Below are 17,039 nucleotides of genomic sequence, written 5' to 3' on the forward strand. Positions count from 1 at the left end.
TAACTCAGGATTTGAATCATGCTCAACCTCATTGTTCCAAGTAATGGAATTTATTAGAATGGATCCACACAATGCTGCACATAATGAAAACAGGAGAATCAGAAAGCTGAATTGCAAAGCCAAAAATGGAGGGAAATAAGACTGGCAGTTTTGGATGACTCTATTTTGGAAGGCCAATGTGTTTCCAAGGCCTTCTTTTCAAAAATTGCCACTGACCTTTCCCACAGTGCTGAGCAGGTCTGTTGCAATTTCTAATTAATCAGAAAAAGTAAAAAAAAACCCATGCTCTGTACATTTACAGAACTGGTATCAAACTCCTTCAGTAATTGAAAAATAAATTAAAATCTTCCATTCTCAGAACTGTTGTGGCTTCCTTTTCATATTTCCTACATTAAATGAGGCAAACTGTCCCAGAATTTACATTCAGTTACACTCAGTGCTTTCAAAAACCCTCTCACATAATTACAACTCTAATAATCCTTCACCTACCACCTCAGTTCCTTCATGTGAGAGATTTTTGCCATTTGATGTTACAAACAGCTTCATAAAGTAGGAAGAGGAAGAAAAAATCTTTAAAAATCATCTAGAAATCGATTCTTTCACTTAGTGAAAAAAGAGACTAAAAAATGAATTGAATGATCTGTTAAGGTGTTCTTAAACCAAGAGGATGTAATTTAAGAACAAATTAAATAGCAAGCAGATATTTTCCTTTAACTAAAAATTACTTTCTTATTTCCAGGTACGTGATTTAAGGTTGAAGAGCATTTTCCAACTATTTGTCTCGTGCATTACTGAAACATAAATGTAAGTAAAAACAACTTAATTATATGTATTTTTTCATAGATTAGAAAATATCTATTCGATAGAACACAATATATGCATAACTTAAAAACAATGTTTACTAGTAATTCCTTTTTCTACCCCCAAATGCCATAGTGGTTTTGTTATACCCCAGAATTTCAAGTACTGATAAAATTATTTTCTTTCTTCGCCTTCCCAACTTTCCCACAATAATCTAATAGTTTAATGCACGAATTGGACTAAAATATATGAAGATTATTTTGCATTATGAATATTTACCCTTGAAAATCATTCATATGAACTCATTCCATTTCAAAAGCCACTTAAAATTAACCTTCCTGACTTGCACTCCGAACTCCTACCCAGGATTCTGGTTGAAATAAGGTCCTCACAGAGCCAGCCAGCAACCCCCAGTGAAATCCCACCTGATCACCTGTGTCACTGCATGATGCTATCCCAAGAAACGAGGCTTTCTCAGTGAGCTTAGTGGGTCTTTGCTCTGGGATTTATAAAATGCAATAAAAAATGACAAAAAACACAAATGCAAATATATTTTAAAATATAATATTAGCATTGTCAACACCAAAGACTTTATTTACTGCACAGAGGAGAAAATATTCAGAATAGTGTAGTTTGTTTCGGGGAATGCATGAAAAAGTTTCAACAACTAACACACAGTGTTTCTTTGCAAAATAGCCCCGTGCATGATGCTGAAGTGAAATGGGTTTTGCTCATTCTTGTAAAAGAAGGTCATTACCTGTTATTGTGACTGCTCCTTTTGGATTACCTGTCTCTGTCTCAGCACAAGTCAAACAATAAATAAAGGTAGTCTGTTAATATAGATTAGAGGTTAAGCTGTTATTTATTGTCACCTTTTATGGAGAGATTCTATGAAGGTTGTTATTGACCTTCCCTGCCTACAGACTGAGAGTCAGGTATTTATCCCAGGCTATCCATTTGCAATGAAAAAAAATTACAGTCTTCCTGAGGAGCACAGGTAGCAACTGAGCTGCAACGATAAATCCTGATGAGTGAGAGTTCCCCAACTGAAATACATCACAAATTCACATCAGGTTATGTCTCTGAGCATATGAGATGAAGAAATAGCTGAGAAACAACAGATACCCCCCTGCAATTTTTGAAGTCTTTCTTTAAACATCTTGTGGGATTTGATAGAGTTGAGCATGAGAAAAGTATACAGCACATTTTCATTCCTTTGAGCTTATGTAGTACTGAGAGTTATGAAGCAAACTACAGCAACAACAAAATTAGCATTCTCTTTCATGTGTTCCTTGATATTGAAATGGTGGAAGAAAAATCAATGTAACAGCCACCCACTTCCTGTCCCTTAATCACATTACCAGCATTCCCTTAAACTGGTTTGTGATGGTACTTCTGCAGTGCACCCTGGATCAGAACACACCTCAGAAATCAGCCTGCAAAGGTTGCTGTAACCTTGGAGCCATGGAAAACTTCCTGAGAGCAGAGTATGGAAGGTTCCTTCTGCAGTGAATAGAAATTCCTTATGTGAACATCCCAAATTGTGAGAGTGTTCACATGGGAGGTTATTCAGCAATCCAGAGTAAACCTCCCATATTGCTAAGAATAGAGAAGATAAAAAGGAAAAGAAGATCTCATATTTTCTTTTCTTTTTTATGAAGCAGCCACAGTCTTCTGCTTCCTCACCCAGTCTGTCTTACAGGCTGAGCCCTGTGAAATCGTGATTATTTGAAAAGATTTAAAAGCCCCTTCCTCCTGCAGTCCTCCAATTCTGCCTTGTTGTCACTTCACTTGTGACCACACCACAAGGTTACAGCAGAAGGAAATGAACCATAATGGCATTGGAAGAAGAAATTATATTCATCCAAGACATGGCCATTTTTCCTATCCCAGCTTGTCAAAGTGTTGGCAGAGTAGGCAGCAAAGGAATCTTATGGGATCCAGCTGGCTAAATCCTGGTGATATTTCATCACCACAGCAAAGTCAGAGTGGGGAAGGGAGAACTGCAGCCAGGTGTGTTAGAGCTGTGGCAGAGGCTGTGGCAAAGAAACTGCCTGACACTGCTTCTGCATTGTCATTGCAAAGGGTCACACCACTGCCTGGTCCTAAACAATCTGCTCAGACTGACACAGACAAAAGCACATCTTATTCTCTCTATTTTCTTTCTTCCTTGTTGAAATATTGCATCTTCTTGATTTCAATAGCAAAAAGGTTAGAAAAAATCCAATATTTTAAATGCTTGAAGAAGTAAGGTCATGATTCGTTTTTCAGCTGATGTCTGGGCAAATTGTCTCTGAATTCTGCTGTGTGTAACTACTGAAGTTCTGCTCTTGTTAGTTTAAAATATCCATTTATTCTTCAGAGCAAACCCCAAATTCTCAATTTCATTAAATAAGACAGACAAGTCCTCATCAAGTGCTTCCTTACAGAAACCATAGGAAAACTAGCCAGGAAGCATCATAAGGAAAGGAAGAAATTGTAGCAGAAAAATAAAATTACCACATTTTCCAGAAACTTCTGAAGTTTGAGGAATACATTTTTCCCTGAGAGGGTGGTGAGGCTCTGGCACAGGGTGCCCAGAGAAGCTCTGCTGTCCCTGGATCCCTGGCAGTGCCCAAGGCCAGGTGGGACAGGACTTGGAGCAGCCTGGGGTGGTGGAAGGTGTCCCTGCCCATGGCAGGGGTGTGGAACAAGATGACCTTTAAGGTCTCTTCCAACCCAAACCATTCAGTGATTCACTCTAAGTTCTCAGGAGAGTGTTAATCTGGAAAAAATACAGTCAGTAGCCTAGGTCTGATTGTACTAGCCACAATCCTGGAGATAATTTAAGGTGGAGGAGTGAGATAAGACTTCAGCTCCTCACAGCATTTTACTGGTATGTTCCTGCTAACAACCGTGCTCCACCTCAAAGTTACTGAAGGTCGATGGTGCTGCTCTCCTTGCAGCACACACTCCTATTTGTAAAAAATGTCCACGCATTGGTTTCAGTAGTCACCAATTTTTGAGACAAAGTGTTTTGTTTGCATACATGTTGTTGTGAAATGTGCCTTGTTCTAACTGCCTGCTTGGGAAATCTGTCATTTTAATGACCAAAACTTTTCTTTTTCACTTCCTAGTCTTGGAAAAGACCAAAATCTCATTGCTTGCACTGCTATCCTCATGAAAGAGTTGGAGTGAATGCAGTCCAGTGAGCACTTAAACAATCTGGTCCAAAGTGCTTCCATTTACTGGTGACACCATCAAGGCCCAGACAAACCAATAGAAGCTCTGAAACTGCTAATTGTTAATAATCAGATGTTACTGAGATTTGATTCCTTCTGAAAGCAATTGAATGGCTTGTTCCTAGGCCTATTAACCTGGTTGTCCTTCACATCATGAACTGTTTGCACTGTCCAAAAATTTTAACTATGTGACAGGTGTACAGAGCTCTATTTAAAGTGACTTTATGTCACTTCCCAGCTGCTGTATCCCATAGCCCCAGGGTTACCTGTGACAGACTCATTAATCGGGCAGCTCTACAGAAACAAGGTGGGAATGCTCCAGTGACTCACAATTGAGCTTCACCTTAGACTGAAGTGCTTTAGTAGGTGGAAATTTAAATTTTTTTTCTGAATCAGCTATAATATTTTACTTTCTCATTTTCATGTTGCCTATTTGCAGCCAAGTAAAATCAAATTTAGGGAGCTTTTAAACCAAAATTTGAACTTATGTATTCAAAGACCTCTAGAGGTGTGCTACACAGAATATTAAAAATGCTTTGTTGCTGCCAATTCTGCTTCCCAGCAGCAAGGAAAGAGGGATTTAATCAAACAAGAGTGCCTGGGCTAAGTGGTAAATCATGCAACACTTTTGAAAAGTGAGCAAAGCCAGCATGGTTAGGCACAGCAGACTCTACACCCAAAGCATTTAAAATGGATTTTATTACACCAGCAGTTGCCAATAAATCCTTGCTAATGTGATCAGTGTTAATGAACAATGACATGAAAGTTGCTTCTGGCAGTTTTTTCAAAAAGTGACTGAGGCCAGGCTGCCCAGTAATGTTCAACAGCCTTTGTGTCAGAGAAACTGGTAAGAAAAAGGTAATAAAACAACTTTACATGGATCATTTTGGTCAAATATTTTGACCTTCTTACTTTGGAATGACTGCATACATACATTTTTCAGTGGTACAGTTAACTTGTAACAGTTAAAAGAGTACACAATTAAAAGTTAAAAGCTACCCAATGCGTAGCTTATAAAACACTAAATATCAGAGAACTAATGAATTTTTGCTTCACCCAATGTTGATTTGCAAGAGAGGCTAGGATTTGTTACATTTGTTACATGTACCCAATGCATGCTCCCCTGATGAGATATGATGATTAAAGTCAGGATTTTACACTTCCAGACTCCTCTCTTTGTGATTCTTTAGCAACATTTCTTACATATTTCCACTGCAAGTTCTTGCTAGAGGAGAAAGCTATAAAAAACAGGCACTGAAGCAACATAACCTAGGTGTCATAAAAAGCTTGAGCAGTAAAATGTTATAATTTCTCCAGAAAATAAATTCTGTCATGACTTTCAATGGAGCCCCATTGCTTCCTTTAATGCTAAGGTGGGGTCAGGATGAGAACAGAGCAGCAACACCAAAATGATGCTAAAGTTCAGTGATCAGTTGTGGGTATCAACCAAGATGCCGAAGACCCCAAGTTATGATCAGATGATAAGGTGTAAAAGCCATTTATGTAAATTACTGAGGGATATGTATCAGACCAAAGTCATTATTAAAGCAGAGCCCTTTCATTCTGTGATCTTATTCTCTCTATTTTCTTTCTTCCTTGATTTTAGAGCCACACACAGATCTTTACTGTTCAGTAGCTGAAATAACACTGTGCTTTAACCCTCCAAGGCCAAACTTCTGGCTGCATTCAGATCATCACTAAGAAAACTTTTGTACTTCTGACTGAATAACATTTTTGTGCTCTCATGGATTTAGTTCAGAGACTCCTTAGGATCCCTCTAGGTCTCTTTCTGAGGCACAGTAACCTCTGCATTTCTGTTACAAAAACCTGCAGTTTCATTACAGCCATGAACAAGGCACCTGACCAGCAGTGAACAGTTTCTTTTGCAGCTGCTCGTTTTTCTTATCATCTCCATAGCAAGAGTGTAAATTCAAAGTAAATACTTCGAGGAATATTAATTCAAATGAAAATTACAGGAGTGATTTTGTGAATAAAATATTGAGACAAGTGCACTCAGAAAAGGTGAATATTTACACAGGTAAAGTTTTCAATTTCATAGATTTAGATTTCAATTTCTTTATTTAGAGCTATCTCTTACAATTGTCAGCAACAAAAAACCTGCACTGTTATGCATAAATTGGCAATTGATGTCAGAACATTTCCACTTTACTTAATTTTGGTATATCTCATTTAACTTTGGAAGGAAATTTATAGTGATTTACATGTCCCAGATATATTAAGCATGTCAAAAATATATTAAGCAGTATTAAGCTTTAAGAAATAATCCTGCTTTATTTCGTTCCTTCTGAGGGCTATGCAGAGGAATAGTGGGAATGGATTAGGAAATTGGTGTAATACCTGTCAAGTAATGTTATCTGTGAATGTGCATGAATTCTCCAAAGTTAAACCAACTGTTCTATATCAAATTCCTCAGGTTCCTGAGTAAGGTAGGAACAAAAATAACCTATTAAATTAGCTTGTAAAGCTCTACTTTCAATGGGCCATTTTTATTTTCTTGGTGTGTTCAGAGCCTAATCTTTGTAAATGTGCTTTGTAAATGTGTTGTCTCTGGCTGACCCCACAGTTCTGTGCTGCAGGGATATTTCTGCACCTTCAGTAGGAGCCAAGCAGAAAACGGGGTGGCTTTGGCCAGGTAATTTCTGTCCTTGCAGCCACATCAGAGTGTCTCCATCTGCAAATATTTGGGGTGCACTGCTCCCCATCCACTGCTTTGGGATGTGCTCTCAGCAAAGCTGACTGCCTCTGTCAGGGAGTTCATGCCTGCTGCTGCTCAGGGTTGGAACTGAGTAAACTAATTTTGGGAAGCAAGTATTGCCTGGCTGCCAAATACAGCAAACAGAGCATCCTTTTATTTAAATATTTTGCCACACTTCCAGAAAGTACACCTGAGATGTCAGGGGAGAAAGCCTCACAGTGTAAGTTTATAAAAGTCCAGGAAATTATCTTGTCTGCTGTTGAGGGGCAAATAAAGCATCTGCTGGGCTGGAATAGGATATTTTGATTGCAAACACTTATATAATATGCAGTTCTGCCCAGGGTCCAGACAATCTGGATTTTAGGCTGTGATGAGGTTAGAAGGTACAGTGTGTAAATATTAATTAGCTCTAGATTTGAAACTGAAGAAAAATACTTTATTTAACCTCTTATTGATGTCAGCTGTGTAGTGCCTCCAGCAAAGGCACTGTGAGTTTAGTGGTGTCAGCACAGAGCTGTGATGGGCACAGAAAGCAGAGAGGCAGCTGGCATGGCAAACATGCCTTACCTTGTAGCTGGTGATGTCTGGAGTTCATTTCTCACCCTGCTGGAGGTATCACAGGTCCATCATGTGTAGTGAAACAGGGACGTGAGGACACCGAAAAGGTGCCTGGAATGATAAGGCAAATACAGTGTCAGCTGTTATTAACTCTTGACAGCCACATTGCACTTCATGAAATTCACACCTGCTGCTGTTTCTTGTCCAGGCAGTTTGAAAATGTTAGGACTGAGTTCCTTCATTTACTACTAAATCCAGCTCCTGTGTTTTTTGTGGAAAGGGGATGCACCTCCCATTTCTTTGTGCTGTGGTGCTGTTCCAGTGTGTCTGCAGCATCAGTCTGACAACCAAATCCTTCCCATGATTTATCTGGCTCCCAAACTTGTTGAAAAATGAGCACAATAAAATAGGGTTGTGAGATATTTCTCTGGTAAATGTCCTTGTTAATATATCAGAATGCACAGGAATGGGGATTATGTATAACTATAGACATTTTGCTGCATTTAAATGTGCCTAATTTGTCATAAAATTATTCCTCTGTGGTTCCAGAGAGATCTAGTAATGTCATAAGAGATTTCACCCATTTAGAGTTTACAAGAGAAATTATCAACTGTCAGACCTGTTCCTGGCACTGTCTTCCAAATTCTCATTTTTCTCTTTTTGAGGAGTTTTGGGTTACTTTTTCTCATATAGTTTCATTGCACATTTAAAATTATTTTTATTAGATAAAAAATGAAAGCAATGGCATATATGTAAAATTTATCTGAACAGGACAGACCCTGAAAATAAGCATAATTTTGTCATTAATTTCTATTGAGTTTCTTAGCTATTAATCAAGTTTGGTGAAGCAACAGGGAGAAGGGCCTGATTCCCAATTTTGAAAACATAAAACCATAGAATTGTTAAGGAGGGAAAAATATCTAAGACCATCAAGTCAAACCATTTCCCCAGCACTGCCAAAGCCATCACTAAACTGTGTCCCCAAGTGCTACATCTGTGTGTCTATTAAATCCCTCCAGGGACAGTGACAGGTCTTAGTCTTTGAGGCTAAGTAGCTGCCACAAAATGATCACAGCTAGTAACTATTAACTTCTGTCACAGCTATTTCAGAGCAGTCTTGCTCCTAGATGGAAAACTGTTAAATTCCAGTTGAAATAACTGATTTCACACATTCTCCCTGCTGCTAAAAGAATCTGAACATACTCTAGTATTGCAGTTTGCTTGTTTGATTTAGAACATAGAGTAACTTTTCCATGACTGCATGTGCAGCATGGCAGCTCATCCAGGTGCACACCTGGTGGGTTTTGTGCAGACACTGCCAGGACATGCAGACATGAGGTTTCCCACAAGATAAATGCACAGACAGGAATTGAAGACCGGTGAATTTCAGTAAGAGGAGGTTCAGCCCTCTCAGCTCTCTCTGTCATCAGCAGAAGGGAAGAGGCTTCCTTTGGAGCTGTTTGGAAATGCCTGAATCCCCTGCTGAGGGTGGCACTGCGAGGGACAATCACTGCCAGTACAGAATGGGAGTGCCTGGATTGCCTTCCCCTGCCACAGCTTCCCCAGGATCACAGCATCCCTGGCTGGCCAGCTGACACAATGTGCTTTCAAGGCAGTGGCATCAATTTTCTGCCATCTCTTAGGTATTTTTCATTCTCACATTTGGGCTGAATCACCAGCCTTTGAGGGCAAGCACATTGTGCTTTCTGCTTCCATTGCCAAACACGCTTTGATTGTGGGAACGAGGGCACCTAGTGGCTTCTCTCTTGCTGCTCTCCAGTTCCATCTTGCAGAGAGACTGCAATACTGTGTGTGTTAGGTGGAATTCCTGACACAGCTGTATTTGTAGAGTATGAACGGTGTTGCAAGAGTGACGTCTTTATTTATGAAATAATGCAAAAAATCCTCAGTTACAGGGAAATGCCCATTCAAACAGCCGAGACAGGAATTGCTTCAGGATGTTTTGTTGTGCCTCCTCCTGGCCATGTCATGAGTTAATCACAAAGAAATCTTCTGATAAAGCAACAAAAGTAATCAAACCTGTGATTTCAAAATGATAATACCATTTCCCTGAGCAGAATTAAATTCTTTTGTTCAGTTCTCATTTCTGTACCTCTAATGTTTAGATGGCATTTCATGTAGTAATGTATGCAAGCTGGCAAATGAAAAATAGTGTGGACAATTACCATAGAAGCAGCTAATAGAAGCTTTAATATCTACATTGTGCCTCTGACCATTACATTGGATGGTATTAAATTCATTTAAATGAAGAAGGGCTAACTTGCAGTGTAGCAAATTATAAACTTGACTTACTGCCATTAGCACTCTCCTTTATTTCTCTCTGCTTTATTTCAGGCACTATGTTACTGCTGTAAAAATCTATGAGCAGTGGTGAAATATCTGTAAAAACAGAGCTGTTAAGCAATGACATCTCAGTCAAAAGGGCTCAGCACTTTCCAAAAGACAAACTAGATTCACTGCTTTCTTAGGATCTGGAGACAATTCCACAACTCTCTGCTTTATAAACTTACTTTCCCTGGGTGGATGAAAAAAAAAATCTTTTTAAAGGGCATCTGGTGAGAAAGGTTGTAGAGAAGCAGATGTAAGTGTCTCTGAGAACTAGAAGCAGAAGCAGTTCTTTGGCTCTAGACAGCTACTTTTAAACAGGTAAAGGTTCAGAATTACTGTCAAGTCCTGTGTCATTTCAATGGTTTATGATGAGCTGGGAAAATATTTGATAGCATCAGAAATCACTTATCTTGTGAAATCCAGAAAGCATCAGGAATTTCTAGATGCTTCTTGAAATTCTTCCACTCAACTCATGAATGTATCTGAATTTCACTTTAAAAAACACTGCAAGATCAGTTGTGCCTCCAAATTCCAGTGGCTCAGAGCTTGCATGCCAAGCCTTCACCAGTAGCTCTCCCTTTCCATGACATGTGGACTGTGAAGAAAGCAAAAAAAAATTTTGAATCTCCCCAAATTCCACTAAAACTAGAATTCATTATTAATTGTTCAAATTATCCCACCAGAACCTAATTGATATTTATTGTTCATCATTTAAGAAACTCCACACCTATTGACCTGCAGGAAATAGCTGCAGGAAAGGTACCTTTATTTTTGTATAAAAGATATTTATACTAACTAAGCAGCTTCAGCACACAATTCTGTCTGTATTAGCATTAGATGTGCACTTGTCTTCAGTTACTGAATATTCCAATCTTTAACAGGCCATATAATTACCTTGAATATTACATTTCAGAACCACTTGAAAGCTATAGTTCAGAACCTATTACACATATTTTATATACATATTACCACACATAAAAAAACTTTCCAGATCACCAAGTGAATACCTTCCAGACTGTCTACAAGGCATAAGCTTATGCTGTTTATTGTTAAAAAATAATTACATTTCTTCTGTGAAAGGCTGCAGTAGTTTTCATTCTGTAGGTGCAACTTTTTGGTTTAATATTTTCTTAATGCGTTATTATTAAAACAGTCTCAGAAAACTGTATTGTGTGTTATATCATGTAACATTGTGTGCTACATAATTTCTTGAAGTTTTCTGGCTGAAAACTCAAGCAGACAGGTTTCACCTATTACAATGTAACATTATACTTCATATATTCTATAACAATATACTTCACCTATTAACTATAGCAGGTTTCACCTATTATACTATGGCAAAAATATACTATGCCACTATATTTGTGGCATATAATATATGCCACACATATGTATTTTAAATCAAAGTTTACTCTTCCTATTTCATGAGCATGTTTTTAGGCAAGGCCATTTGCTTAGCACTCTTTTCTTCCTACCACTTTTTGCCTCAAATACTTGGACTGTGACTTTTAAGATCAAAGTCTGGCTTTTTGTTGTACCATGATCTGGTCAGGCTTTTCTTGGTGTTCAGCATTTAGCAGTTTTCATCACTTCAAATTTGCATCTGCTCCAGAGCCTATGAAATATATTATTGTATCAGAAATTACTGTCATTTGTCAAGGTTGCATTGTATTTTGTGTGTGTTGGTTTGGTTTCTATTTGACTCTCCTTGCAATCTGGATTACAAATTTTTATACCTAGGCAATGGTAAAAAATCAGTTTCTCTTTTGTCAGGGCTTTTCATGTGAAAGTTTAATAGCATGCATTGAAACTTTAAACACTCGTCTTAGACCCACTAGGGATTTTTTTATGAAAGCTAAAGCCTTCACAGTAACAGCAAATGGTAATACTTTCAGTAAAAGTTTATCAGACTCTTGGGGATATGGTTTAAGGATGATTATGGTGGTAGATGGCAGGATTAGATGAACCTGAAGGTCTCTTTCAACCTTGGTGACTGTGATTTCCTTATGTCTGATCTGTTACTGCAGTGGCAGAAATACGACTTCCTTAAAAGACAGACTCTCTAAATGTTTATTAAGCTGCTCACTAAAATATTATTTTGAAGTCAATACATTTATTTCTACTTCCCACTAGAACAATTTCTTTAAAACATCTTTGTAACCATAAGATACAAGATCGTGGTTTCTCTCTAGAAAATAATTTTGTATATCCTTTGTTTTCAGACTCCCCTGTCCAGTGGTTCTGTATTTAACTGCTTTATTTTGTCTGAAGTTATATTTAGGGTAATTTTACTGCAGAGGTGAGGAAGGCAGTGCTGTAGAGTGATCTCCCTGTTTTAGCTGCCTGCAGAGCTTGCTCATTCCCATCATAACCCTAATTCTGCATCCTGAAATCTATTTCTAGTCTTCCTGATCTTTTCCTCTCCTTAGAGAACTGGTTTGGTAGTAATTCTATCTTTATCAGGGATTCATAAAAATGTCTGTACTGCCATAAGTGAATGTGTTCTCTGAAAGCCCCTGGGTCCAGAGGGGTTTTGTGTTTAAAGTACCACCCATGGTCAGACCAGCCCACGATTAAAGAGCTTCAGCTCTGGGAATCTTTGCACATAAACCTGTGGGTTTACTTCAGGCAAAGAGAAACTGCAGCTCATAAACTGAAACATTGATGTGAAACTGCCAGCAACACCTACGAGAATGCTCCTCACAGAGGTATAACTTAATAATTTAAAGCTCTAATTTCAGTGTTTCAGTTTGAAATATTGCCTTATAAAGAAAATCCAGAAAGTGTTTCCGTTCCAAGTAAATTCAGGCGTAGAAATTAAATATCTCATACTCTCTTTTTCTAAAAAAATGCTACATACAGCCAGTCTCCTGCAATGTTGGTCACCTTGCTGGTTAATATCTCACATTGTTGAGGATTATTTTCAGAAAAGCCCTGCATTTAAGAATCACTCTATTTGGTTTGTCCAATTAGTTCTGGCGACTCAGTTTCTTGTACATATTTTGAATCTATTTTTTCTGGTCATTACAATAACCTATTTTTCCTTATACAGAGAAATTTAAGTGCAATGGGAATGATTATTTATACAATGTCAAAAAACATCCAAATGTAGAAAGTAAACTGACAGAAACAGGGTTTATCAGTTGAAGCATTCTGCTTTACAGGTTAGTGAAGGAAATAACTGCTCCTTCTACTGACATGAATATTTTCAGCACCTTGCTAGGATACCATTGTGCTTTTTTTGTATCTATATTTATATAAACTTTTGTTGGTTCTTTTGTATTTAGATAATACATAAAACTACCTTGTATTTTCTTTTGTGCACAGCTCTATGTTGTATTCTACCAGCAAAATCAGCAGCTTCAGCTGGACTTTTTCCTTAGAGGCCACAGAAGGGGCACAGTTAACTTGTTTGCACTGGGGTGCTGGCAGGAGGTTGTAAACTGAAAGGCTGTAGTACAGGAATTAGTGCATGTGAGAAGGGTTTCCTGCTCTGCATTTCTCATCTCCAGAAAGCCCCACAATGTATGCAGCACACCATGTTTTCTCTTTGAATCACAGTTTAATTGTGCCATACCAGAAAATGCTGTTCTGAGTTCCAATTCAGTCATAAACCTTTAGAGGGCTTTGTTTTAAAGAAGAAATAGCATGAAGGCACATCCCAAGCACACCCTGTCCATCTGTTCTCTGCTGCACATCCAAGTAATTCCACTCTCCTCTGAGGTGCTGGTTATTCCTTCTCCACTGGTGCCAAAAAAACAAGTTCAAAATACAGATGAATGCTGAGCAGCAGGAAAAGTGGTTCCAGTAAATTAAAGAAAAGTGCTGACAGCCATTCCCCTGCTTGCTGTCCCTGGCTTTAAGTACTACAGCACAGACTGGGCAAGAAATGAGCAGCTCCCAAGCCCAGGTCATTAGTTAGTAGCTTTTGTTGATTCCAACTCAAGTCAGGTATGTGCTTCTGAGGGCAGTGGTCATTGCTAAATTAACACTGAGCATGGTCTAAATGGATAAATCTGTCTAGCAAAGTGCCTCTCCTGGCTTCCTTCAATTCAGGTTCACTATTAAGCTTTGCTCAAATAGTATAACTTACTTTACTCCATGTGAACTTGAATTGATGACCAAAAGGAACTGACTTGTATAAATTAGTTGTTGCACATGCAGTAAGCTCTCCACAGGCAGGGCCTCAAAGAAATTCTTTCCCTATCGGGAAATTCGTTCCCCATCCACCACCCCCTGTTGACACCTCAGTCCTCTCCTCTCCATTTCTTCTTCAGCTCTTGCACATTTGCAATTACTTTTTACCACCCACTCTTAAAATTGTGAATCCTCCCGGGCACCTGCCACCCACTGACCTCTGATGTGCTGGGAGAGGGACACACACGGGGCTTTCCTTGCTGAGAGGAGCCCTGGGGCTGCCCCTGGGGGGTCTGCAGGGAGACACCAGCCCAGCCTGGCTGTGCTAGCGGCCTGTGCTCACTGCTGGGGAAAGGGCTCTGCTCCTTCTCCCTGCAAGTGTCCCAGGCCAGCTTGGCCAGGGCTTGGAGCAACCTGGGCCACTGGAAGGGGTTCCTGCCATGGCAGGGAGCAGAACCAGGTTACATCTATGGTGCCTTCCAACATAAACCATATTGCAGCTCAATTTGGAGTTTTGGGGGACTGGCTCCTGTGCAGGGCAGTGACCCACAGGAGCCCAAAGGAGCTGTGCCCTCCCTGAGACCTTTTTGGAGGACACTCAAAGGGGACACACTGCCCCAGAGCTGAGCACTCTCTGCCTCATGTCATTGCACCCCTTCTGAAAACACACCCCTCTGAGGGTGAAATAACTGTCCTCCCCTTTTTTCTCCCCCTTTTTTAGGGTTGAAGCAGCTCTCCAGTGACTGTCACACACTTCAGTTTGCCCAGAGGTGTCCCGACGTGAGAGGAAAGACGAGCAGGAGGAATGGGGGAAGAACAAACCCAGGGATCTGGTATTTAATCTCAGCTCTGTTATTGACCAGCAGACAGTGCCAAAAGAGTGTTTGAGAGTCTCTTAAAAAGCCTCAGATCATAGTGTGGCTAGGGGAAGACACACCACCATAGACAGTCTACACTTTTTTGTGTTTGCTTTAGATTTTTCCTTCCATAAGTTGCAATTGCAATGCCTTTTTAGATCTCTCAGAAAGTTTTCAGTTAAAAAAGTACAGGAATATGTTGAAGGAACTCTTCATCACCATTACTCATACACTTACTCACTGTTAGTAATTCCACCTTGAACTCCTGAAAAAATTCTGAAACACTGCCCCTAAAAGAAAGTAAAATAAACAAAATTCAAGCTTTTGATTCTTCCTCAGAAGAATTAAAACCATTTCAGCTCTTAGGCTCTACTTTTAAACAAACCTAATGAAACTAATATCTAGCTGTTATATTTTAAAATGTATTATATATTTTATGTGAGATATTTCCATTTATGTGTTTTATACTTCCTAATCCTTAGTAATTTGGAGTTGTCTTTTTAGAAGCCTCAGCCATGACTGATGAACTCAACATAAAGCCACTGACTGAAGGGAAAAGAGACTCAGACAAAGAATCTATGTTAAATGTACGTTAATATTTTTGGTCATGCTTCTTAATGTGCTGAGATTTTCTACATGAGGAACATTATTTATTAATCACCCAGAGTTTTTTATTCACCCAAATGTTAGAATTTCTGAATGATAAGTAGTGAGCTTATAACTAGGCCAGAAATTGTGCTATGTACACTTTGAAATTTTTCATAAGGAAAAAATTCCTTAAGAGGAGTGTAGTACACATTTGAAATTTCAAATTATTCTTCATTTCAAATGGTTAATAGTCTTAATTGTGTCGAGATTTTGATTGGTTTCTAATTAAATGTTAAAAGCAGGGAATATTATTTCTAAAGTAGACAAGCAGATATTGATTATAAACTAATTACAAATGTTTCTGGGCATGTTTTGGCAGGCTCATTAACACTCAGTGTTAATAGTGACCAGGTGAGTTGGTCACGTTATGTCACTGCAGCACCATCTTGTGGCTGAATGATTATTCTCGGTTAATTTTTGATTCTTTAGGAAAAGCTTGGTCAAAAACAAACATGAAAAATGATGAGGAGAGGAATTCATAAACATGATTAATTTCACTGTGGTTGTTTCTATAAGAAAAACGTGACAGGAAAAAAACCCCAGCCCTGAGTGTTTAGTTCTCACCTTCCATAGCTGTAATTTGCTATGTCTAAGTGGATACTTATAAACTGGGGGAAGATTTAGTGAAATATTATTTAAGAAAATGAAACAAAAAATGTCATGAGTATTATGATTATCTGTATCAATGAGTTCATAATCATATATACCTTGCCAGTCATATTTTGTTCCTATTTCATACAGGTGATCAAAAATTCTGATGGGCAGTTTAACCTTGAGGCTGCAATTAAAAATGTTGACACAATGTCCAACGAGTTGAAGAAAATAAATGGTAATTCTGACTTCACCATCCAGTTAAACACAAAACCGTGTAAGACACTCTTAGAAGAGTCCGCAGTTGGAATGGCCTGGTTTTCTGTGTCAGACAACTGGGTTTTACTGTAATGAAGCAATAGCTTTGCTCTTGTGTTTTGAAAAATTAATGGAACAGCAGTTAGAGAGCAATAGAATTGTGTTAGTTAAGCATGGAAAACGCCTGCTAGGTGATCAGTCATTCCTTTCTAGGAACACTGAGAGCCTTCTAATGCAAATATTGCTGACATGCTAACACCAACTGAATTTAACCATCTTGAGGCAAGTGAAACAGGCAACCCTGAGTGAGTTGATAGATGAACACTAAAACAGTGCTGTCTGTAGATGAGCACTCCCTGTCATTCAATAAATACCATGCTGATACACTGCCCTTTGTCTTTCAGTGGAAAGCCAGCTACTGCTTTGTGACCTGATTTTGAATTTCAACCATCCAATGAAGGCCAAAGATTTAAGAGAAGCTGAAGAAAAGACTTGGAGTTTAACTGATTAAGTAACATCCATTTTCATGTCTTGTCTTCTGTTAATACTGTGAAGTTGCTTCTTTCTTCTTTCTTCTTCCTTCTTTCTTCTTTCTTTTCTTCTTTCTTCTCTCTTCTAATTAAGTTTGAACTGTACAATGATAGCATGGTTTCTTGAAGGTAGACTATTTTTGTTTTAAGCTAAACCTGTGGAATGGAAAAAAAACTAGGTTATTGGTTCTGAGAGTGGTTTTTTCAACCCACATTTCCCAAATTAAGCCCACTAGGGCTGGAAAGACTGATGTAATGAATTAAAAAGGTCAGGAAACTGGGCATGAAGTTTCTCACATGATTTTCTCCTTTTAAACAAAAATGTGTTGGAACAGTAGCAAATACTTGAAATTTACTTCAAGTCACTGTCTGC

This window comes from Melospiza georgiana, chromosome 15 (assembly GCF_028018845.1).
Source record: "Melospiza georgiana isolate bMelGeo1 chromosome 15, bMelGeo1.pri, whole genome shotgun sequence".
NCBI lineage: Eukaryota > Metazoa > Chordata > Aves > Passeriformes > Passerellidae > Melospiza > Melospiza georgiana.